At 52.2% G+C, this 23,746-nt stretch overlaps 1 protein-coding gene across 4 annotated transcripts in view; it reads right to left on the bottom strand.

Moving 5' to 3' along the window:
* The window catches only part of DAGLA (diacylglycerol lipase alpha), a 57,167-nt gene extending 33,844 nt beyond the window's left edge, over window positions 1–23,323 (bottom strand). The window contains exons 1-2 of one of the 4 annotated variants that reach the window (XM_048306623.1): window positions 23,161–23,323; window positions 20,760–20,849 (exon numbers count right to left, since the gene is read on the bottom strand). The gene's annotated coding sequence lies outside the window, so the exon portion shown is untranslated. Of the gene's footprint in view, window positions 1–1,494; window positions 1,760–20,759; window positions 20,850–22,681; window positions 22,759–23,160 lie in introns of those variants that run through there. The other 3 variants (XM_048306622.1, XM_048306624.1, XM_048306625.1) reach the window with 3 other exon arrangements.
* Between the last annotated feature and the right edge of the window lie 423 nt (window positions 23,324–23,746).

The raw sequence follows: 23,746 nt of genomic DNA, 5'->3' as shown, positions 1-23,746 counted from the left end.
AGGATTTCCAACAGCATTCCCGAGGGAATATCATCTGCAACGCTGCCTGTACCAGGCAAAAAACCCCGTTCTTGGATATGATGGCCCTAATTTAATGCTGTGGGTAAAACAAATTAGAAAGGGGAGGACATCCATAGAATTCCAGCAGAGTCTGGATAGGAAGGGAGCTTGAAGATGATCCAGTTCCATCTCCCTGCCGTGGATTGGGACACCTCCCACCAGTCCAGGCTGCTCACGATTTAAACTAAGTTGAACCTTGCACGTAACACAAATGTTGGGTTTGGGACAGCCCACGGCACCAATTCCTGCTCCGTCCCACTAAATCCAACCCAGCAGTCAGGTGTGGTTACCCCACCAGTTCCCAGAACATCCCAAATCCGGAGTCTCCCATCCTGTGCCGACACCCACGGCCACTGGAATGCATCTTCCAACCCGTTTCAGTCACCCATTACTGAAAACCTACACAATCCCCTCAAATTCCAGGAGATTCCATAGCTAACGGGCTGCTTCCAGCCCATCACTCGGTTGAAGGAAACGCTCCATTCCACAAACAAAGCGAATGCGGAATTCCGACGCCATTTGGATTCCCACTTCCTCAGCACAGAATAATCAGAGCGCTGGGTACATTCCAGCTCTACCTTCACTGCTCGGGCCATCTGGAGACTCCCTCCCAGCCCCATCGTGCCTGTCATTCACCAGCCGGGATAGCTGGGATATCACAAACCCTGGATACACCTCCAGCTCTCTCGCTGCCTTTGGACAGCACCTCCCAGCCCAGCTCCGTTCCCGTCATCCCTCGGCTGCATCCCGCCAACACGCTTTCCAGAACTCTTCCACCCCTCCGGTTGGGCTCTCCCAGTTCCCACCACCCTCTCCCAGTTTGAGAAGCAGGATATCGACGACGGCAACGAATATCCAATGTGGATTCCTTATCCACGGCAACAGATGGGGACGGAGCAGAGCAGCCTGTCACTCGCTGTCACACACGGGAATACTCAGTGTGGAACTGTCACTCCGCTTACCAGGCTCCCAGGGCGGCAACACTCCCAGTTAATTCCCAAAGACTCCCAAATTTAAACCAGGAGGTTTGGGACTTTGCCCCTGCTTTGGAAAGGAGGGAGACGACGACGGAAGGTCTGAGACTTGAAAACCCACCAAAAACAGCTCTCGCTGTGAGGACTCTCCGGCTTCATCCCAGCACAGCAAATCCCAGGAATTGTGTTTTAAGATGCTGAAGATATGATGCGGCAGAGGAATTGGGAGGAAGCGGAAGGTCGGAGTGCAAACAGCCCCGAGATCACTGACCCTGGCTCTGCGACAGCAAGAACCCTCACACTGCCCCTAAAACTGCTGGAAAGAGCCAAAAATTCCCAGGATGTTGAAAGCTGAATCCCAGTACAAGCAGCCCCAAGCTCCCAACACTGAAATAAGGGAAGCACATGCACAAGGAGTACCCTCGGAGCCCAGCAAGGTCTAGGGAAGCAGGAATCTTACATGGCATGTGGTCCAGCCGCTGCGCATCCTCCTCTCCCAGAAGGGTATTTCAGGAAAAGTGCATATCCAGGGAGACAGGCATCACAAGCTCAGGAGGGAACAGCAAACTCTTCCTGCAGCCATTGAAAATCCCACTCGGCAGAGGGAAGCACGGCGTGGGATCTGGGATCTGCCTGCCGACAGAGCCAGGCATCATCCTCAGAGCGACTCCCTCCCTGCACCTCATTTATCCACCGGGAATGCCGAGAGCCAGAGGTCGTGACTCCCCCCTTCCACACCCCCCAGCACCCTCTGGAAGGAAGTGACATCATCCCTATTCTGAGGAGATTGTACGTGGATTGTGGGAAGGAGGACCGGGAGCGAGAGCGGGCGATGCTGTCAGAGATGCGGAGCCGGGAGAGGAGGAAAACCCTCGAGCGGCACAAACCTCCTCCCTCTTCCCACTGGGAAAGCGGGAGCGCTGCCGGGAGCCCTCGGACACGGCCATGCATCGGGCTGGGAAAGGCTCCTGGCCATGGACTCCCCAGTGAATGACCAGGGGGAGGGGACTTGGATGGGACACAAAAGGGACACACAGAGGGGGCCACCCCGGGCACAGAAAGGAGAGACTGTTCCAGAGGAGCCTCTCCCGGCCTTTCCAGCCGTTAATTCCTTGTGACATGCACTGGGCTATGACAGGATGTGGGGGAAGGGGAGAATTAGCTGTCTGTAGGGAAAGGCTTAGGGAAAAGAGCAAGGGAGAAAAATGCTACCGTGCGACAACATTCCAGCTAAACCTCCGAGACTTAGGCTAATCCAACAGCCCATCCCACCTGACAGGAGCCTCCTCGGGGAGAAGCACACAAGGAAATAAAGCTGAAGGAAAAAGGCTGTGCCTGGATCCTGCACTCCAAGAGCCCACCCACACCACAGCAACACCCCCGGAGTCACCCACTCCCTCCACCCAAATCCAGGCAGGATTTGCTCCAAGCTCCCAGCATCGCAGATTCCCGAGGCACCCACACAGCCCAGTACTCCTCATCCCTGCATGCACAGGCTCCCAACCCCCTGCAATTCCCCATCCCTATATCCAAAGGTTCATAACCCTCTGTAATTCCCCATCCCTGCAACTCCCCATCCCCGCACCCACAGGTTCCCAACCCACAGCAATTCCCCATCCCTGAAACTCCCCATCCCTGCATCCACAGGCTCACAACCCTCTGCAAATTCCCAATCCTGCACCCACAGGTTCCCAACCCACAGCAATTCCCCATCCCTGAAACTCCCCATCCCTGCATCCACAGGCTCACAACCCTCTGCAAATTCCCAATCCTGCACCCACAGGTTCCCAACCCACAGCAATTCCCCATCCCTGCATCCACAGGCTAACTCAGCATTCGCACTTCCCTCACCCCAAAACCTCCCCTGGTTCCCAGCCTCCTGCTCTTCAGAGCAAAAGAAGGGAGGCCAAAGCCAGGCTGAAATTGGATCTTCCAGGAGGTTTTTCCTCCCTCTGCCAGATCCCTGGAGATGTCTGCATGGAGGAAGCCCTGCTATCCCAATATTCCTTCCCTACCTTTTCCTTCAGGCACCTGCTGGCACTTTCACACGACCCAGGTATGACAAAGCAATCCCATCTCTGCCAGCACCCTTTTCCAGCTGGCCTCTGCAAATTCCAGAGCCCTCCAGTGTGACTCACCCAAGGAAATTCCCTCAAAACAAGCCAGATGTTTGCCTTCACTGCTCAGGGCTACAGAATTCCCCAAAAAATGGGATTTCTAGGTCTCAGTGGATGGTTGCAGGTGCCACTAAAGGACAAAGACTTTTGCTGTTCCACAGAAATCCAGCACCGTGTCCCGGAATGCTGCCCCTCCCAGGATCCCTTCCCCTGGCTGAAATGCCACCATGTTCCCTGGGAATGTCCCAGTCCCAACCTGCTGTCCCGCTGGGAAGTTCAAGCCCAGGCCTGCCAGCTCCCAGCTCAACTTCGTGGGAAATGCAGCTGGAAAACTGAAACCAAAGGACCTTTGTGCCCTGGCAGCTCCCACAGCAGCTTTTCCTCGGGAGTGATTTTCTGCTCCGGAGCAGAGGCGCTTCCCTTCTCCCTGAGAGCACATCCAGGTCACCTCGCCCAGGTGTTGGAGACTCCTGTCCTGAGGGCACAGCAGGGATGCTGCATCCTGCTTTTTCACTCTGCAGGAGGACAGCCCACTTCCCTGACCAATGGAATTCCAGCCCCATCAAGTCACCCCAAATCCTTCCTTCCGTCACCAACACGTCCCGTATGGAATATGGGCTTCCCAGCCCAGGCTGGATCATTCCCAGAACCCTCCCGCTCCCACCAAGCACTTACTGGACTTGACGGAAATCATCAATTCCAGCTTGGATCCAACTCCATCGGGCCCCATCCAGCTGTTCTGAAGGGCTTTAAATGAGGCTCTTTCTGTTTCCAAGTTGGTTCCTCACAATCTGGGAATTGTTCTCGCCTTCCAGGGAGAAGGGGGATGGGGTTACATCCATACAGAATGTCCTGAAGCTGGCCAGAGGAATTTGCATGGAGCAGCTCTGCTCTGGAGCCAGGCTGGGAGAGCTGGGATGGCTCAGCCCGGAGAGAAGGCTCCGGGGAGCCCTAGAGCCTCTTCCAGCACCTATGGGGGCTCCAAGAGAGCTGGAAAGAGCCTTTGGAATAGGGCATGGAATGGCTTCCCGCTGACATAGTGTGGGTATAGACTGGATACTGCGAAGAAATCCTTCCCTGGGAGGGTGGTGAGGGCCTGGAATGGATTTCCCAGAGAAGCTGTGGATGCCCCATCCCTGGAAGTGACAAGTCCAGGCTGGGCAAAGCTTGGAGCAACCTGGGATAGTGGAAGGTGTCCTTGCCCATGGCAGGGGGTGGAATGGGATGAGCATTCCAAGTCCTTTCCAAACCAAACCATTCCAGGATGGAACACCAAGAGGGGACAAATTCCATGGCACCAAAGGAAGGCGAGTCCTTTCCTTTCTGCCTTTTCCAAGGGGCCGGAAGTGTCTGCTGCAAGCAGTGCCTGCAGGAACTGCAGGGAAAGCTCTTCCCAGGGGGAAGAAGGCACAGCAGCTGCCGGAAGCTTGTGAGGAGAGCTCTGCCCTCACTGGATGTGACTAAGGGAACAGATCCCTCCTTTAAGGAATATTCCATGGATTCATGGAACATTGAAGAGCCATGTTTATAAGCAAATCCCAGGCAGGGATCAAAAATCAATGGGGATTTGAATTTTGGGATGTCTTCACGGTTACTTTGGAGATTCCCCTTGATAATCTCTCATTTTCCAAGGAGAAGGGAATAAAACGAGTCAGCGGCAGAGCCAGGGAATGAAGCCTGCAGACAGGAAAGGTTCAAGCAGCCTCCTGTGGCTTGGCACACTTCGGATGCAGCTCCCTCGGGATAAGGCCACGGCACCACAATCACCTCCGCAATGTCATCGGGACAGAACTAATGGGATCAGCTTGGATCTGGAACTCCAGCGCTGCCCACTGACACCAATTCCCAAAATAACCTCGGAGTATCAACTGACCTTCGAAACACAGGGAACAAGAACCTACCTCTTTGGCCCAGCAGCTTAACCCTGAAATCCTGATATAAATTCCTTGGAATTGCAATGGTGATGGACACAAGACTGGCGTAACCACTTCCCAGTTGGCCCAGCACTGATCCATCTCCATCCCAGCTCATTCCTCCCAAATTCCCTCTCAAAGCCCCTCTGCCACAGACACAACACGATGCATGTTCTCCTTGTTTAAACCCATCCCCTTTTTCCTTAACTCCAAACTTCCCTGCCTTGGGTACAAACAGGTCCCATAAATCCCACACTTCCCTCAAACATGCACAACATCCCCTTCCTGTTACACTGGGAATGATTAATTTTTAATAAGGAGACTCCGGAATGGATCTCCTTGGCACAGACTTGACCGCAGCAGTGGAGTTTTCAGGAAAAATGGGATTATCTTGCAAACCTTAATGGTTTTAGTGCCAGAGGATGGACGAGTCCCAAAGGTGCCACTCCCAGCACTTATTCCCAGTTAAAAGCAGGAAATTCACTGAATCAAAGAGAAACAAGGAAATTCTCCACTTTGGAATGCACCTCCTCCAAACAACTGGGACCACTTCTGATCCCAGTCCTACAAACCAGTGGCACTGCAGATCCCAGTGGCTCTCCCCAGTGGATATCCAGTGACATCCCTGCTATCCCTGCACCACCCTACAGGCCAGGATTCGTCCACAGCATCACCATTAAGGCTGAAAAAGCCCTCCAAGATCAAGTCCAACCATTCCTCCAGCACTTCCAAGGCCACCACCAACCCATGTCCCCAAGTGCCACATCCACGTGGCTCTTAAATCCCTCCAGGGGTGGGGATTCCACCACTGGAGCCTGTTCCAGTGCTTTACAACCCCTTCCACTGAGGAATTTTCCCTAATACCCAGCCTAAACCTCCCCTGGTGCAATTTGAGGCCGTTTCCTCTCATCCTGCCACTTATTCCCTGGGAGCAGAGCCCGATCCCACCCAACTCCACCCTCCTGCCAGGGATTTGTGGAGAGGGAGAAGATCCCTCCTGATCCTCATTTTTTCCAGGCCAACTTCCCCAGGTCCCTCAGCTGCTCCTTGTGCTCCAAACCCTCCCCTGGACATGCTCCAGCACTTCCATGTCCTCCCTGTGTGCAGGATCCACAGGGCTTTATTAATTCCAGACCTCAGCAACCATCCCTGGGCATAAAGGAAGAAGTTTGTAGGGATAAGTCCATAAAGACAGGGATCGTCGTGAGAGATTCCAGCTGCCCAAATGAAAGGCAGGATAATGCTTGGAAAGGGATGGAAAAGCCTCACTCACAGCTCCAAGGTTCCCAAGACTTTCCTCCTTGACCTCGGTAGGAGCACAGCTTAACTCTGGAGCTCCAGACTTGTCAGCCTATGGAAAAGCCAAAGCCTGCACAAATACCTGGCCGAGAAACAAGGGAAGCCACCACTTTGTTGGGAATCTGGGAGTGGAGAAGGAGCACAATCCCAGCGTGCTGCCAGGAATGCAGTTAAAAACAACCCCCAATCCTTGTCTCGATGCCGCCAGCTCCGCAATTCCACCCACAGCTTGTGCCAGCAGAGCCCACAGGCAGCTTCCCGACCACTCCGAGCTCCAGCAAAAATAACGGCCAAGTTGCCGGGGGGGAAAATGTATTAAATCCAAAGTAATTTGGGATTTGAAACAGAATTCCGTGTTCTACAGGGGAATAAAACCCCCTACTACAAGGACAGCTTGGCTGAAATGGGGTAGGGAATGCAAAGGGAATACCTGGATGAGGTGATGGATACAGCAATAAATGCTCCCGGCATCCCAAATCTGCTCCCACCTGTGGAACAAGCTCCTTGGATATAGTTACTGGGAATCACCAATCCTTGGTTTTTGTTGGAATATCCCACGGCTACACACAGAACTTGGTAATTCCTGGTTGGAAACCACATGGCCTCTGAGTTATTTATAGCCAAAATTCCAAGGGCAGATCCAAGAGGTGACCGGTACTTACGCAAGGAGCGTTTCAGACGGAGCCTCATTTCTTTGGGAAAAGCTGTTTTCCACTGCAATGCTGGCAAATTCCTATCTGACAGTTTTACTCCAGCCTGGAAGGCTTATCAGCTCAGCCTCCTTTCAACAAAGGAGCAAAAAAAGCAGGAGGAGCAAATTTCCAGGTGAGATATTGACTCCGGAGGCGCATCCCTGCTCCGGCACATCTGGGAGTGATGCCTTTGGGAAGCGGGAGGAGAAGCCCAGGCATTCCCAATAGGAATTGCCTCTCTCCCGTCCTGCAGGCAGCTCCTTGGCTCCCTAGTTTACGCTAGTGGGCAAACAGTTTTCCCAATAACTTGACTCATTGCTTCAGGAATTCCCTGGGGATGAGTCACATGCAGGGAAAGCCACCGGGAGCGGCGCCGGGACCACCGCTGCCAACACGAGGAGAGCGAAAGAAGTGGGAGAACACAAAATCCCTGCCAAACTCGGGAAAACTGTGTGGTCAACACCATTCCTTGGCACTCCTTCTCTGCTCCCCTCCCCACAAATGTGCTGGAGAGGAGAAGCGCATCCGGAGAGGCGGCTCCAGGCTCCGGAGCCATGGGAATCGCCGGGGACATGCTCCCTCCATGTGCATCTGCCGGGATAGCTGGCTCTGCTCACCTCCCGGGAATGATCCTAAGGAATTCCAAGTAGTGATTATTTCCCTCCCTCCTGGCACTGAGAGGGAAAGAGGGACACACGTGGAATTCCAGGGCCTCCAGCTTCTTACTCTCACCATTCCCAAACTGTGCTTTTTTCTGTGTCACATCCCACCACAACTTATCGCAGGAGTTTTCCTCTTCCCACATTCCATGGCTAAGTGGTTAGGCAGGTACACGCCCAGCTGCAAGTCAAAAATGCTGGGAATCGGGGCTATCTGGGAAGTTTCTTTGGGAATCTAAACCCAAAGGCATCTTTTTTCAATACAATTTGTCCTCATTGAACAGGGATCCTGGATCTGTGACGCTTCCAGGCTCAAAAACACTGGGAATGGCTTCAAACAGCCTAAACCTGACCTGGACGCGACCTATTCCCATCTTCCTGGTGCTGCCTGTTTATTTCCCTCACCGTGTCCCTGCTTGTTTACTTTGGCTGAGGATGTGCCTGTGTCCCACATTCCTAGAAATCAGCCTGGCAAGATGAGGTCATGGAGGTCGTACTTCCCAAAGTCCAAGTGAAACTCCCAGCAGAAGACACCAACAGGCTACTTGAGGAGCTCATCCTGTAGGAGTACATCCAACAGGGAATATTCCCAAATGCTGTGAATTCCCTGAAAGCACCACGTTGGTGTTTCGCTGCACATCTGCCTTCTCCCATTACTTCCCAAGCCTTCCCAGATTCCCACTTTCCAATATCTTATTCCTTATTAAGCAGGATCTGGCTTCTTGGCCCCAACTCCAGATTTTTCCCCACCTCCAGCGAAAATCACTCCAACATCAGGATATCCTGGAATCAGTTATTTTTGCAAGTTCATTTGACAAACCGGAACCTACAGGAATATTTATGAATAAAAATCCAACCCTGAATCCACGTTTTTCTGGCAAGATCCTGTGATACAATCACCAGCATCCAAAGGACTGCTGCTATCCAAGGGCTTCTTTCCACACTGAATCCAGGTGTGTATCCACTTTCACTTCCATGTTTACCCCGGAAGCAAGGATCAAACACCAAAGTCCTGTCTGGGGAAGGGCCGGGACAGGAACACCGGCACAGGTGGGAATTTTAAATGCACAACAGCAGAGAAGTGGGAATTTCAGCTCGGAAATGTCCTTGGCTTGGATATGGACAACATTCTCTTTCCCTTTTTCCTAAACTCAAAGGGAACATTTCAAGTCTGACTCCGGATTTCCAGCTGCCACTTCCCAAGAAATGTGGTTCTGCCCCTCCCATCCCGTGGCTTCCACCTCAATGCACGGGAACAGCCCTGGAAGTAAAATCATCAGGCTGAGCATTCCCAGCAGAAGAACCCTGCTTTATTCCCGCCTGGAGAACAGTTTTCTAAAGGAAGCTGCCAACTCTGCCCCGGCTCCCGTAAAGCTGCTAATTACAGTGCAAATCCAAAGAAAGCAGGAGCAGGGAATGAGGAAGGAGGAGGCAGATTCCAGGTCTCTATCTCACCCAAATGACAGCTTGGGAAAACTTTTCCTGCCTCAGTCGTCGCTCCTAGGAATAAATCCCCCTTTCCACTGCTGCAGGAGCCCAAAATTCCAGCCCTCATGGAGACCCTCGGGAGCAGCGTCCCTTCTTCCACACCCCAACAGCTCCTCTCTCATCCCATCCCAGAAAGGCCCATTGTCCATTAGGAACACAGAGATCACTGACGAAGAGCACATGGAAAGCCACCAACAGTCCAGCACGCGCAGCTCCAGCTCTCTCCCAAGTTTAGGGAATTAAGTCCCAAATTCCATTCCCACCCAGTGGAAATCAAATTCCGGGACTTACCAGCCTGCTTTTCCTCCAGCTGGGATAAAGATGTTGGAATCACCACAGGGAACAAACGGCACCGGTCCCGCACCTCTCCAACCCACCGGGACCCACGGACCAAATGCTTCCTCCTCCTTTTCCCTGGAATTCTCACCCATGCAGCGCTTCCCTAATGACAACCAAGCAACCTAGAACTGGAATCCTGGGCTGAATCCTGCCAAGCTGAGGTCTCCAGCCTCTTCCTGAATCTCAGATTTGCGACGGAAAGCAGGAATCCTCTTTTCCTTTTGCTTATGTAAGCAAGGATGAATCAAGCCCAGGCTTCCCTGATCCTGTGTCATATTTAAGCCTTAAATACATTTATTTTTCCATATTCCCTTCTCCTTGGACACTCCAGGAGCTGCATTTCCAAAGCCCAGCACACACATCCCTCCTCCTCACCACCCACAGCCTGCACGTGGAGCTGATCCGCAGTTTCTCCCGGCCCTCGGGATCCGTGCAGCCACAACACCCATCCCTCCCAGCAGGGATCCAGCCCTTCCCGCTGCTCCCCGGGGAGAGCCGGGAGACAGGGATTCGGTTTCAAGCTCAGGACTTATTTAATTCCATAAGGCAGTTGTACATCTCCTCCTTAAAGTTCCACAGCCCTCTGGTTTTCCAGCTCTGCTCCTGCAATTACTCACGCATATTTACTCCAACTTTTTCCTGCTGACACAGATTCCTTGTGCCTGTTTCTCCCCGTGGATTCATCACTACAGATCCTGGAGTTGGAACTGCTGATTCCCATCTCTGCTCTCCAAATATCCGGCAAACTCGGTGCCACAGGAAGCACGGCCACACATTCCTGCCTGCAGCCGTGGCACCAGGAATCTCCTCCTGTTTCTATGCTCATTCCCTAATTTACATTCCTGGTGTCTCCTTGATACACTGACCTTGCTCAGCCTGGAGAAGGGAAGGCTCCAGGGAGACCTTGGAGCTCCTTCCAGTGCCTAAAGCAGCTCCAAGATTGCTGGAGAGAGACTTTGGATAAAAGCATAGAGTGACAGGACAATGGGAATGCTTCCCACTGCCAGAGTTAGACGGATATTGGAAAGAAATTCTTCCCTGGGAGGGCAATGAGGCCCTGGAATGGATTTCCCAGAGAAACTGTGGCTGCCCCTGGATCCCTGGAAGTGTTCCAGGCCAGGCTGGACAGGGCTTGGAGCACCCTGGGCTAGTGGAACGTGTCCCTGCCCACGGCAGGGGGTGGCACTGGATCACACTCCAAATCCCTTCCAACCCTAACCATTTCGGGATTTTTCTCCCTGTTGCCACCACTCTCCGTGTTTCCATACCCTCCTCGCTTCCCCTCGTTAGGAGAAGTCCCTCAGCAGAGCTTGGAAAGTTGTCACTCCAGGGCCACTGTCCCTGCCCTCTCGGCCACCAGCTCCGGAGCCAGAACTCATTTGGAAAAGCCGGACAAGAGGGAGGTGAAAGGAGGTGAGGCAGAAGCAGAGACCCCACGTGACAAGAGCGGAGCTGCAGCCGAAGAAATCCCCTGGAAAAGCATTCCTTGGCTCCAAGGAGCTGTGCAGGCACGAACTGAAAGGCACAGATTGGAACTGACTGTTCCTAACAATTGGTTATACCACACAAAAGCGGGAACAATCCTTCCCAAGCGAGCGGGGAGCAGGAAAGACGAACTAGCCACATGTGGGAATGCACCAGCTCCGGAGCTGGGGAATGCAGGATTACAGCAGGAGGTACCCAGGAGCAGCAGGAGGTGATCCAGAACCTAAAACCACCACGTGATTCCTAAAATACAGACAGGATGATCCTGAAAATGAGAAGAATGTGCTCCTCCTACAACTACCCCTGAATTCCAGATGGTTTGGGTAGGAAGGGACCTTAAAATCATCCCATTCTATCCCCCCCTGCCATGGGCAGGGACACCTCCCACTATCCCAGGCTGCTCCAAACCCCATCCAACCTGGCCTTGGACACTGCCAGGGATCCAGGGGCAGCCACAACTTCTCTGGAAAACCCATTCCAGGGCCTCACCACCCTCACAAGGAAGCACCTCTTCCCAATATCCCATCTATCCCTGCCCTCTGGCAGTGGGAAGCCTTCTCCCCTTTAGGCACTGGAAGAGGCTCTAAGGTCTCCCTGGAGCCTTCTCTTGTCCAGGCTGAACATTCCCAGCAACCCCAGCCTGTCCTCAAACCATGTCTGAATTGAACAGGGAAAACATCACCTTTCCTGCAGCAAATCCCAGCAGGATCATCCTCAGGGCTGTACCTGGATTTGGCACCTGGCTGCTGGGCATCCTGGACCACGGCCAGGTGATCCCAATCCCTCTCTACTGAGCCCAGTAACTCCGCAGCTTTTGGAAAGCAAAGGAAAGCAATTCCATTTTCCCAAAGACAAAAAAATTCACCTCAAAGCTTGCCCAGGGAAGTTGGCAACCCACGGAAAACAGGAAGGATCCCTGCTCCAACAGCACAGGGATGCTTTTTGCAATTGATTTCTCTGGGAAGAGCCACCTTTCCCCTCGTCCAGCAGATATGAATTCCACATTTGAATTTATAATCCAAACAGGATCATAAGGAAAAAAGCTGTATATTGGGATCTACTCCAGGACAAGCCTCTGGCTCCCAGCCCGACCAGTTTGAGGCTGCTGGAAAAGAAAGTCCTTTTTCCTCTCATTCTCGAGGCAACGTGTGGCCATCCCGGTAATTAAATGGAGCGCCTCTGCAGCGATTCCTTCAGCAGGATTTGTCCAGGTGTGGATTTTCCCGCCTTTCCTTTAATTATCTTATAATTAACCATGAAGTATCCAATCATCCAGAGCTTTTTCAATTAAGCTTCAAAAGGAAATGCCTGGAAGAGCTCTTGGCGGGAATGTTCTTATCAGCCAGGAAGAGATCACAGGCACCAGAGCTGGGGTTCGGTGACTCACTCCGTTATTGCCGGGGCAAGTGAACTTCCAAAGCTGGAAAAAACTCCTTTATTCCACCTTTTTCAGTTCACATCCTCATCCCTGATCGGAGCTCAGAGGCCTGGGAGCAACACTGTATTGTAATTAACACAGCTGATTAAGGAATAATGAAGCTCCGAAGGATCAGGAATTATCCCAGCCCAGGTCCAACTCCTCTCCATCCCAATCCTGCGCCTCTTCTTCCCTCAATTCCTTCCCTCAGCCTTAAATTCTGAGCACAGGCACAAATGAGATCTCCTACAGTTCTTCTCTGGGCAGTAAGGGGAAATATTCCCAGTCTTTTTGATAGGGAATAACAGGAATTTTGCCTGCATCCCTGTGGACAACCCACAGGAACACCAAAAAATCCCAGGCTGAGACCTTCTGTGTGTCCAACAGCAAGGACAAACGGATCATGGAATTGTTCACGTTGGAAAAGCCCTCCATGATCATCCAGTCCAACATTCCCCCAGCACTGCCAAGGCCACCACTGTCCCAAGTGCCACATCCACATGGATTTTAAATCCTTCCAGGAATGGGGACTCCGCCACTGGAGTCTGTTGCAATGCTTTACAACCCTTTCCATGAAGGAACTTTCCCTACTGTCCAACTTAAAACTCCCCCTGGCACAACTCAGGTGTCACTTGTCACCTGGCTTGTCAGACAGCTTTGATTTTTTTCCAAAATACCAAGAGAATTCCAAAGGTCTCTTGGAGAAGGGATCTCTTGAGCACTCCTAACAGCTCCCAGAATTCCAGGAGCTTCTCACACACCTTCCCAGCCATGTTCCTGACAGTCTTTTCCACATTCCACAGACAGCATACCTTCTCCAGAGGGGAAAAAAAAGAAATCAACCTATGTCTCCAGCTTCTGACATTCCCATTTTTGCAACCTCAAGAGCCCATGGATACTTAAGGATTTTATTTTCATTGCAAAGAGGGAAACAGTGGGGCAGACAGACCCAGGGAATATCCAGCTCCAGCATCTAGCCTGGAATTGTCCAGCACAGTATGAACCCAAGCATTCCTTAAGCTGGAAAAAATGAGTGTGCACAGGTTTCTTTCTCCCTCCACCGTATTCCTTGCTCCCCACTGGGATCAGTGTCCAGCAGAAGAGCTCAAACGATCCCTCTCAAGCCAGGGAGTAAGATTATGGAATGACACTAGGAATACTTCCCCCCCTCAGTTAAATGATTTCCTGGCTGGAATTTTCAAGGTGTTTCAGCTGCCAGCCTGAAGTGAAGCTGGAAAAGGTAAAAAGGACACTGGGATGACCCCGTCCCTTTCCATGAGGAGGTTTTAAATTCCAGCACCAGCAGCCCACACATCCCTTCTTCCCTCTCTCCCTCCTCCTCTCCCTGACAAGCCAGGGAGGAGACAACACAGCAAAATGGGAAAATTCCGTGTTTCCACCAGGAAAGCAGTGTGGGGAGAGCAGGGGACAATCCAGGCTCTGCAACGTGTTGCGATAAAAAAATCTCACCTCCACCCTCATCCAGCTCTTCCCAAGTCCACCACAGGATTTAGCACGACCAGGATGGGAGCCAAAGAATCCAGAGGTAAACATCCAAGAGAAAACAAGGAGGCAAGGGGTTGGAATCACTGGGAGAGGCCAGCAGGAGCTGCCTCTTTAAAACAGCCCTCCCTCAGCTGCCGGCACCCAGGAATCCCATTCCTGCTCCGGGCTGCCAGCAAGGAGTGACCTCCGGAGAACGCGGATCTGTCCACTGGCAGCATGCAACTCACCCCTTTTCCCTCCTACAATGTTCCAACACCCCCATTTTAGGGAAATCTGAGGCACAATTCCGTGGTTTTCTGCAGGGAAGAACAGAAGCTCTGAATCCCCCACGTTTCTGGGGTGGGCTTTTCCCCCGCTCCGGGAGGAAGATGAAATCATGCTCCCAAAATAGTTCCAAGGAAAAAGGCTCCGAGGAAGGCAGAGCTCCCCTTCAACTGGAGAGCCGAAACTTCCCTGCACTCCAAAGGGATGGATGAACTCAAATTCCATTCTACAGCACCAGAAACATGGAAAATTGAAGTAATAAAGTACCAAGTCATAATTAATAACAGCCACTAATTAATGGAAAATCCAAATTTGGGGGGCAAAAAGACAATCCCATTACTATAAAATAAGGGATGACAACCTTCAGGCAGAAGCCCCAAATCCCAGATTTATGCTAAATGAAGGGATTGTATCCCTCAGGCAGGAGTCCTGGATGCACTGACCACAACGCAGCCACGGTGCAGCGGCAGAAGAGCCCTTGGGAAGTTCCCACAGGGAAAAAACTCCACAGCTGCTTCAGTCAGGATCCCGACACACCGAAATCCAGGCCCCATCCCACAACAGGTGCCTGTTTTCGGTTGGACCTGGCTGGAAACCCATTAAAACCCCACAGCTCTTCCTTAATTGACCTCTCATCTTCTTCCCATTTCAGTTTTCCAGGTGGACTTTGGGACGGCCGTTCCTCTTCCCTCACACAATGCAGCTGTTTTCCCGGCTCTCCCCCACTCCCAACATTTCTGAACACACGTGGGGCGATATTCCCAGGAAGAGGCATGCAGACAGGGCTGGGCAAAGTCCCATATTCCTTGGGAGCTACTTAAACAACAGTTGCACTGGGGGGAAAAAAATGGATTTCTCTGTCCTGAACATCTTATCTACTTCCAAGGAGGTGGGAAAAGCAGATTAAGGAACAGCTGAGCCTGGAAAACTCATCCCAAGGGGGCTCCTAACCCTGCTCCACAAGCATCCGGAATCCAGGGTGGTCTTTTTGCTGCCGCTCTCTCTAAAAAAAGGAGCACCGGGCTGCTGAGTCAGCAAAACAACAGCAGGGCGGATTCGGGCATCTCCTTATCCAACTTGTAATTAACTCCGAGGCCACGGAGCAGCCTGGAATGGGACAACTCAGAGTCAGGAGCCAACCGGGACAGAAGGAATCTTGGTTTCCCACTTGAGTCAGAAATTGAATCCCTTTCCCATCTTTCTTGACAAATCTCCTTATAAATGAGAACTCCAAGCCTTGCAACTCCCTGTTCCCATAGGAACATGAGAACTTCCAACCTCATCTCCTTTTCCAGGAGCAGCAATGCCTAATGGAGCCTCGGCAGCAGGAATACGATAAATATTGGGAAAAGTAAAAGAACACTGCTCTCCTTTTTCCTACAAAAAGGGAGCAGCAGCCACAGTCCTGAGGGCCACCACGTCTTGTGTAATCCTAAATGCCTCCCTCTTCCTCTCTCCTAATTGGATTTGTCACTTTTTCTCCTCAAGAAATCCAGAGCTTAAACAAAAGCTCCAATGCAAAATGCAAATCCCTGGAAAACCTTTGGAGCTAGCTGTAAGGAGCTGAGCAAACACCAGGATAGCTGTCTAAAGTACAGGGAAACAAATGGTCACGTTGTCTGGGAACAGGATCTCCCGCTTCTCCAGGCCTGGACAACCAGGAATTCCAGTATCCCACCCTCCAGCACGACACCTTGCACCTCCAGACGTTGAGGCAGAAGATCCATCTGCTTTCATCCTATCCATATAAAACCTCCAGGCCCTGACACGCTGAAATGATGGAAGTACTCCAGAGGGAAAAGGGGATTCGCTCCCACTCTCCACCCAACCAACTTCCCTAAATACTAAGGTTAAACCAAACGGCACCTGCTGGAAGAACGGAAAGGCCAACTCACTGTTTTTTGGGAACATTGAGCCCTCGTGCTCCGGAGCGGAGGCTCCGGGGCTGTGTTTTCCATGCCAGGCAGGAGGGAGTGTTTTGGCCCAGCCCCAGGGAACTCAGAGCCGACCGGTTCGCCAAACAAATCCATGTGAACATTGGGATTTTGGTGTCATAAATCAGGTGCTTTCAGGTGAAAAGGTTCCGGATTGCTCCGACCACACCCTTCCATGCTTTTTGCACTCCAAAGGGAGGCATTTCCCAGCTCTGGCACACACAAGGCAAAATCTGCAGCTGCAGGAGCAGGAACCACGATGAGTTCTTCCCATTCCACCTGGTTTTCCAAAACCCCCCTGCCTAGGCTTTCCTGGAAAGAGAGGCCTCGTTCCTTGGCAGTGGGAAGCGCCTCTCGCTCCCCTCAATCCATATCCCGCTTCCAGATGTTGATCAACGAAGAGTTAACAAGAAAAATGAGGAGAGCAGCTGGAAAACGGCAGGATAAATACAATGGCAGCTGGGAACACCAAGGACAACGGGAGCGGGATTTCCATGATCCCTGTGGATCCCTTCCAACTTGGGATATCCTATGACTGACTTGTCCGTTGCGCAACATCCCAAGGTTTTAAGAGGATAAGCGGCTGAGGAGAGTCCAGGATCCTCCGTGTTGGAGAGATTCCCACGTTCCCTTGGGCAACTCCGCCTCTTCCTCGGCCTGCCCAGGTGACACCTCCCCAGCACCTCGTCCACCCGGTCGGAGCTGCCACGGAACGCTGAACTAATCCGACCCCTGGGATGAGCATCCAGTGAACAAACACAGCGCATTCCCTTCCGCTCTCCTGAGCCAGAAGGATTTGGGTGAGCCCAGAGCCGCTAAAAGCCACCTCGGATCAGTTCCGCTGCCTGAACCCCCTCAGTGTATCCCAAAAATCCGGAACCGAGAGCCCTTACCGGGCTTGCGGATGACGTAATTCCAAAAGTTCACTTCCCTGTCTTGTCGCCCCCCAGGAGAAGGAAAATCTGGCAGGATCATCCCCTTGAGGACCAAATTAACCTCGTGTGTCCCAAGGAATAAAGGCTAAATGTGACAATCCTTGGAGTTCCTGCCCAGAAATGGTGGGAAACCAGGGTTCCAAGCCATTCCAGGGAACAAACACCCAAGGAGCCAGCAAATCCATGGACACAAAATGTGGGTTATGCTATGAAGGACATGGGAAGAGCTGGGAACATCAAACCCCTCAGGAGCACCTGGCCTGCCCATAGAGGATCATGGAATTGTTAAGGTTGGAAAAGACTTGGATCATCAAATCCAACAATTAACCCACTAACCCATGTCCCCAGGCATCACATCCGCATGGATTTTAAATCCCTTCAGGAATGGGGACCCCACCACTGCCCTGGGCAGCATCTTCCAGTGCTTTACAACTCCTTCCATGAAGAGATATTCCCAATATCCAGCCTAAACCTCCCCTGGTGCAACTTGAGGCTGTTCCCTCTGGTCCTATCGTTTGTTCCCTGGGAGAAGAGCCCAATCCCACCTGGCTCCCACATCCAGTCACGGATTTGTAAGGAATGAGAAGGTCTCCCTGATCCTCCTTTTCTCCAGGATAAAACACATCCCGCAGACTCGCACGTTAGATAACAGAGAAACTTCCAGCATTGGCATGTTCCCGACTTCCCTCCCCAAATTCCTGCTCCCCACCTCACAAGGGAATTTCACCGGCTCTGCCAGTATTCCCAGGAGGCTCCACACTTACTCAGCCGCCCATTCCCGAGCGTTTTCTGCAGCTTCCCACGTGCTTCCCACCTCCCAAGCCGCCTCTCCCCGTTCCTCCGCCCTCATCCAAGGGGAACACAAAGTCAGAGCAAGGCCCCGGAGAATCCCGAAATTCTCCTTGCCTGCTGGGATTCCATAAGGCAAAGAGTTCCATGCAACAAAGCTCTCTACCTCTGGCTCTTCCAGGCCTTGGAATAACCAAGGATAACACTGGATTTGGGGATGTGCCCATTTCCTACTGAGCTAAATTCCATTATGGCACTGGAGGTGTTCAAACGGGCTCGGGAAGAAAACATGATCCCTTGTTTTTTTAAGGGCCAAAAGACTTTTTTCCAAAAGCAACACATTGATCCAGGAATAGCCACAAAACTTAGAGGGAACAAGGTTTTCCAGACAAAGCAGCCTGTGGCTTCCTGCAGAAGTTTTAACACCACATTTCCACAAAGGGAAAGGGAATTTTGCCCCTGGATTAGTCAGTGGATTTTGAGGAAAGCTCTGATCCCTCCAGTTTTGGAACATGGATGCCTCTTTTTCCACTAGAAAATGAGGGAAAACTGACAAAGGGAGAGGGAAGAGCAATCCCACAGAGAGCAGGATCTCTCCAGGAAATTTGCCCTTATTCCCCACTCTATCCAGGGAGGAAAATGAGCAGCACAAATCACAAATTCCTGCTTTTCTGGGAAGTTTTTCTCCTTCCTCTGACAGGGCATGTGTTTTCCCCTCTCCAAGGAAAAATCCAGTTCATCCCTGAATGCTCTCATTTGGGGAAGTGCTGGTTGTCATTAGCGGATGCTCCGGTGCCATGGAGATGGTGACAAACAACTGAATCAGCTGGAAAAAACCCGGAGTCACAGAAAGGGGAATGTGCTTCCAAAGGTTAAATGTGGCCCAGAGGAAAAAGAAGAACATTTTTGGGATCTGGATATCACCAAGAAATAGGATGCCCAGGGAAGTTGTGGATCCATGGAAGTGTCCAAGGCCAGGTTGGATGGGGCTGGAAGCAACCTGGGATAGAGGATGAGCTTTAAGGCCCCTTCCAACCCAAACCATTCCAGGATTCTAACCATGGGATCCAAGCAGAGCAGGATCCACTTTTTTCAGGACAATCCCTGGCTGGCTGAGACGCTGGAAACTCCCGAGCAGCACCTGCCCTGTTCTGATTTTCTGGGAGGTGAAACAGTTCATTTCCCACGGGAGAAACCAGCACCAATTTGCAGGATCATTTAGCAGATCCAATGGGAAAAGCCAAGCCTCCAGAGGCTCCCAGTTTGGAGCTGAAATCCATATTCCAAAAATACATCAAGGCTGTGTCAACACCAGGGATCTGGGCTGCAAAGACAAGCCACGACAGAATATTCAATTTCATCCCAAAGGATGCAGAGCTGTGGAAATTCCAACTTCCAGCAGACATGGAGCAGCAGGACACATCCAAATGGGAACCTTCCAGGGAAGAAAAGCACCTTTCAGGGAAGAAAGGGCTGAATTCCACCCCAACCTGCCCATTTTCTCTTTACTGCACTGAACTATAAAAGGAGTGTCCTGAATTTTCCTGTTTCTTCCCATTATCCAGTTCAAATGTTTTAAGGTGGCCCGAGGGATTCAGCATTTTATTCCAAAAGAGTAAGGATAAGGATTCTGTCCTGCAGCCTGCCTGGATCCAAACTCAGGATCACTCAGGTCTGTGGTGACAATCAAACCTCCAGGCCAAGAAATCCCAAGGAAACATGTTCCAGAGGAAAAAAGCCATGGAAAATGCTCATTTAAGGTGGCATTCCCACCTTTACTAATGGGTACAAGTGAGCTGCACTGGGATTTTTGCCACTGACTCCTGATGAAATGGCAAGTGGAAAACACCAGGAGAACTTGGAATTGAAGGCTCTAAATTACATCTTGTATCCGGTTTCCAGGGAAAAATTCCTATTGAGCTCAAAGCCATGCCTGAGGAACCCCCTTGTTTTAATTCCACACCAAGGGAACACACAGGAATCAAAACCTCAGCTGGAAGGGAATGAAAAGCCAGGAATTTTCATGCAATTCCACACATCTTTGAAGAGGAGCTCAGAAGGCTCCTCAGAGAGGGGGAGAAATGCCAATGGATGGGGTGGGATGAGGATTTTCAGGGATCTGCACAAGGGCAGTTAAGGAAGGATTTGAGTTAAAAAAGAAACTCCTGGATTAAGAGCCCGGGACAGAATACCTGACAGTCTCTGCCTGCCATGCAGATTTCCAGCTCCTGCTGCAAGGAAGAGGAAAATAATCCAACGCTTTTTTATTTCATCTTTCCAAAGAGATCCAGAGCTAAGGGATCCACGTGCCTTCCCCTGGGAAGGAGGGGAGAAAGGACAAAAAAGGAGGAAAGAGCAGAAGGAATGCCTGAAGGTACAGGGCACATTTTTCCTAAAGCTCTGCAGGAGTCACATCCTGGATCCAAAAGCCCCCCTAAGGTCCAGCAGCACTTTTGTCCATATTTCAGGGCAGGATATTCCTCAGCAGGACAAACTTTCCCAGTTCTAATCAAAACCTGGGAAACCATTTCAATTCCCTCCATCCCCAAAGTTCCAAGCTGGGCAGGTGCTGCACCTGGCAAATTTTCCAGGTTTTGGGGGTTTTTTCCCCCCTGATTTCTCCTTAAAAATCCACAAAATATAAGAGCACACCTAAATGAACAATATCCTGTATGGAATAATGAAAATAGCAGCTCCCAACTGGCGTGAAGAGCCGGACTGACTCCCATCTATCCCAGCAGGAATAAACATCCCGGCGCTCTCCGCAGATCCCACAAAAGTCCATTTGTCACACTCCCCATGGCACAAAGGCCACTTTCATCCGCTCCCAGCTCCCGAGAAACTCCGGCCCTGCAGCTCTGAGAGCGGATTCAAATGGTTTCACTCACCCCATCTCAACTGCTGCGCCTTGAACTGGAAATTCCTCAAACTCCAGGGCTGGATCCAGCTCGGGATGTTCTTATTCATCAGCTGGATTGCTGTTGGGAGCAGAGGTGGAACCAAGGGTTATTTATTTGGGAAAGATGGAACGGGAAGGGAGGAAAAGCAGGGTGCAGGCTCCCCAGAATAAAGCTGCGTGGTCTAGGGGAGGTATAAAGGTTTAATTCCCCAAAAAAACAAAGCTTTCGGATGGGACAGGGATGTTTGGGACAGAAGGGAATTCCTGCTGGTTTAGTCCAAGGAAGTTTCACAAATGACAGCCAGGCCTGGGAATGACTGGAAGCTTCTCCAAACTCTTCTCCATCCAAAGCTGAGCAGCATCCTGAACTTTACACCCTCCAGTTTTAACACTTTTCCTCCCTACATCTTTCCAGCTGCCTGGAAAAGACCCCCAAACCCCAGGATTATGCCGCTTTAAGGAAAATTTTCTAATGCACAAAAGCCTTAAATCCTGATTTTGCAAACCCATACAATGATACGGCAGCTCCGAAATCCAAGTGACCTCGTTTGGAGCAGCCAGCTCCCAATTAATTAACTTCCACGAGGAGGGAGAGCACAAGGAACGGGACTGAGATTCCCACACAAAGTCCAAAAAAAATCCCCAAGCAGGGGTTTCTTTTTGGTTCCTCTAATTGTTTGTCCAGGGAATTTTAACAAAGTTCCAAAACATAGGATTTTGAGGGGTTTTTCCCCACATTTTTGGTCATTGGGAGGAGCATTTTCAGCCTTCCCACTTTCCCTCCTGGCACGGCACTTTCCTCAAATCCCATCGTTGCACAACTGCTCCTTCCCAGCCCTCTGGAAACAGAACAAGTGGACACAGCCCAGAGAAGTTTCCCTTTCTCACCGCCCTTTTCCCAGCAACCACAGAGCTGCCAGGGATTTACAGCATTCCCTGTCTCTGGGATCCGGATCTGGCTGTGCAGGTAGAGGGCAAAAAGTGCCCAGTGCCTTAATTTAAACTGGAATTCGGGTCAAATCTGGATTTTTTTAGGCCAGCACTGACAAAATCATCCCACAGTCCATATCCTTAAATCCCTGATTTTGACCCCCTGCAGCAGAGCTGCCAACTCCCAACTTTCTGATTTAAATTCCCATTTAAAGGGGGAATTTTATCCTGCTCCTGGCTGAAGGCTTTTGGCTGCAGGAATTCCAGGTTATTTGTATCATTTACCATGTAGCAGATGCTTTTCCAAGTCTCTTGTCCCTGTCAGCCATTCCCGACCCCCTCGGCCATTCCCCATCCAAGCTGGCACTGCTGGAATTTCACCAGCAGCTTTAAGACCCCCATGCAACTTTTATGACCCCGACAACCAACACCTGGCACAGCAAACACCTTCCCCCAGCTCAGGTTTCCCACTTGGAAAGCTTTTTCCAGCGGTGCCCACGGGATACACCAACGCCAGAATCACGGAGAGTCCGAAGCTTTCCAAGAGCCACTTCCCACCATTTCACTATCTCCCACTTAAGAACACTCACCCTGACCACAAAAACTCGGGGTGCTGCTCCCTGTCCTGCCAGGAGGCTGCAGCAAGTCATCCCCACTAAGTTTCATCCAGGTGGGAGATTCCCACCTTGGAATACCCCTCTCCTTTAAAACCGTTTCCCAGAGCTGTGCTGCTTTCATGGTCCCGGGGTTATATACCCTGCCTTTGGGAATCACTGTGTGAATTCCCACCTGGAGCACGCTCTAAGGACCATGCCGTGCACCAGGCTCGGCAATCCCCATTCCCACATTCCCAGTGCCAACTGAAGCCTGTCCCAAACACACCAGCAGGCACTAATTCCCAGAACTGGGCACAGCGGGAATTCTGGCTGAGCAGCCTGGCAGCATCCCAGCTCCAAGACCTCGGAGCGACATCTTCCTTACTTTTATAAGGATATATCACTTCCGCAGCTGCCTGCGAGCCTAAATTTGGGATTTTTACGGCCACGGCTCAGCATCCGCCCGCGTTGCTCAAGTCAGGTACCATTCCCTGCGGGAAGTAATAAAAGCTGGGAGCAAGAATCCCTGTGTCACACCCACACCCACACCGCAGCCTCTCCTCCCTGGACATCCAGCAGCAGCGCTCCCGCCTCCCACCGCAGGACCCCGAATCCCAAACCAGGGGATCACCTTCACGCCCCGCACCTGCCCGGGCCAGGATGGCGCCTTTCCAGGGCCGCAGGTGGCAGCCCACCGCTTCCCAGGGCGCGCAGGCCACACGCAGCGGGGCCCTCCCGGCGGGAACGCCGCGCTTCCCGCGGGATCCAGACCCCCGGGCCGCCACGGGCCTGCACCCGAGCGGGGCGGGGGGCGGCGGCGGGCGCACCCCCGGCCCTCCCAGCGCCCTCCCGGCTCCCCCGCACCTGCCGCAGCGCCGGCCCCCGCTGCCGCATTCCCATCGCCGGCCCTCACCTCGCTGCCGCTGCCTCGGGAGCGCCGCGGCCGCCGCCGCCGCCTCCTCCATGCCGGGGGCCCTGCGGCCCCCGATTCTCCAACGCCGCCTCCGCCCTGCCGGGGCCGCCCCCGCTTCGCCGGGGCCGCCCACTGCGTCAACTGCGTAAGGGCCGCTACGCAACCTGCGGTCGCCACGGCAACGGGGGGTGCGGGGCGCCGTGGCGCCGCCTGGCGGCGGCCGGCGACAGTGCCACGGGGCGGGGCAATCCGGGGCTGGCCGCGGTTCCAGCCGGGAATCCTCGCTGGGATCCAAGCAAACCCCACCTGGTGCGAGCAGAGGCCTCCGCTGGGCTGGGGATCACCTGCGCTACCGACGTTATCACGGAAAGATCGCACAGGAATCACGGAAGGATCCCACAAGAACCAATTCCCTTGGAGAAGACCTCCAGGAGCACCGAGTCCAGCCCGTGACAATCCCCACCTTGTCCCCAGCCCAGAGCACTGAGTGCTGCCTCCAGGCCTTCCCTGGACACCTCCAGGGAGGGGACTCCAAAC

This window comes from Corvus hawaiiensis, chromosome 6 (genome assembly GCF_020740725.1).
Source record: "Corvus hawaiiensis isolate bCorHaw1 chromosome 6, bCorHaw1.pri.cur, whole genome shotgun sequence".
Taxonomy (NCBI): domain Eukaryota; kingdom Metazoa; phylum Chordata; class Aves; order Passeriformes; family Corvidae; genus Corvus; species Corvus hawaiiensis.
This window is presented reverse-complemented; position numbering and strand designations above follow the sequence as displayed.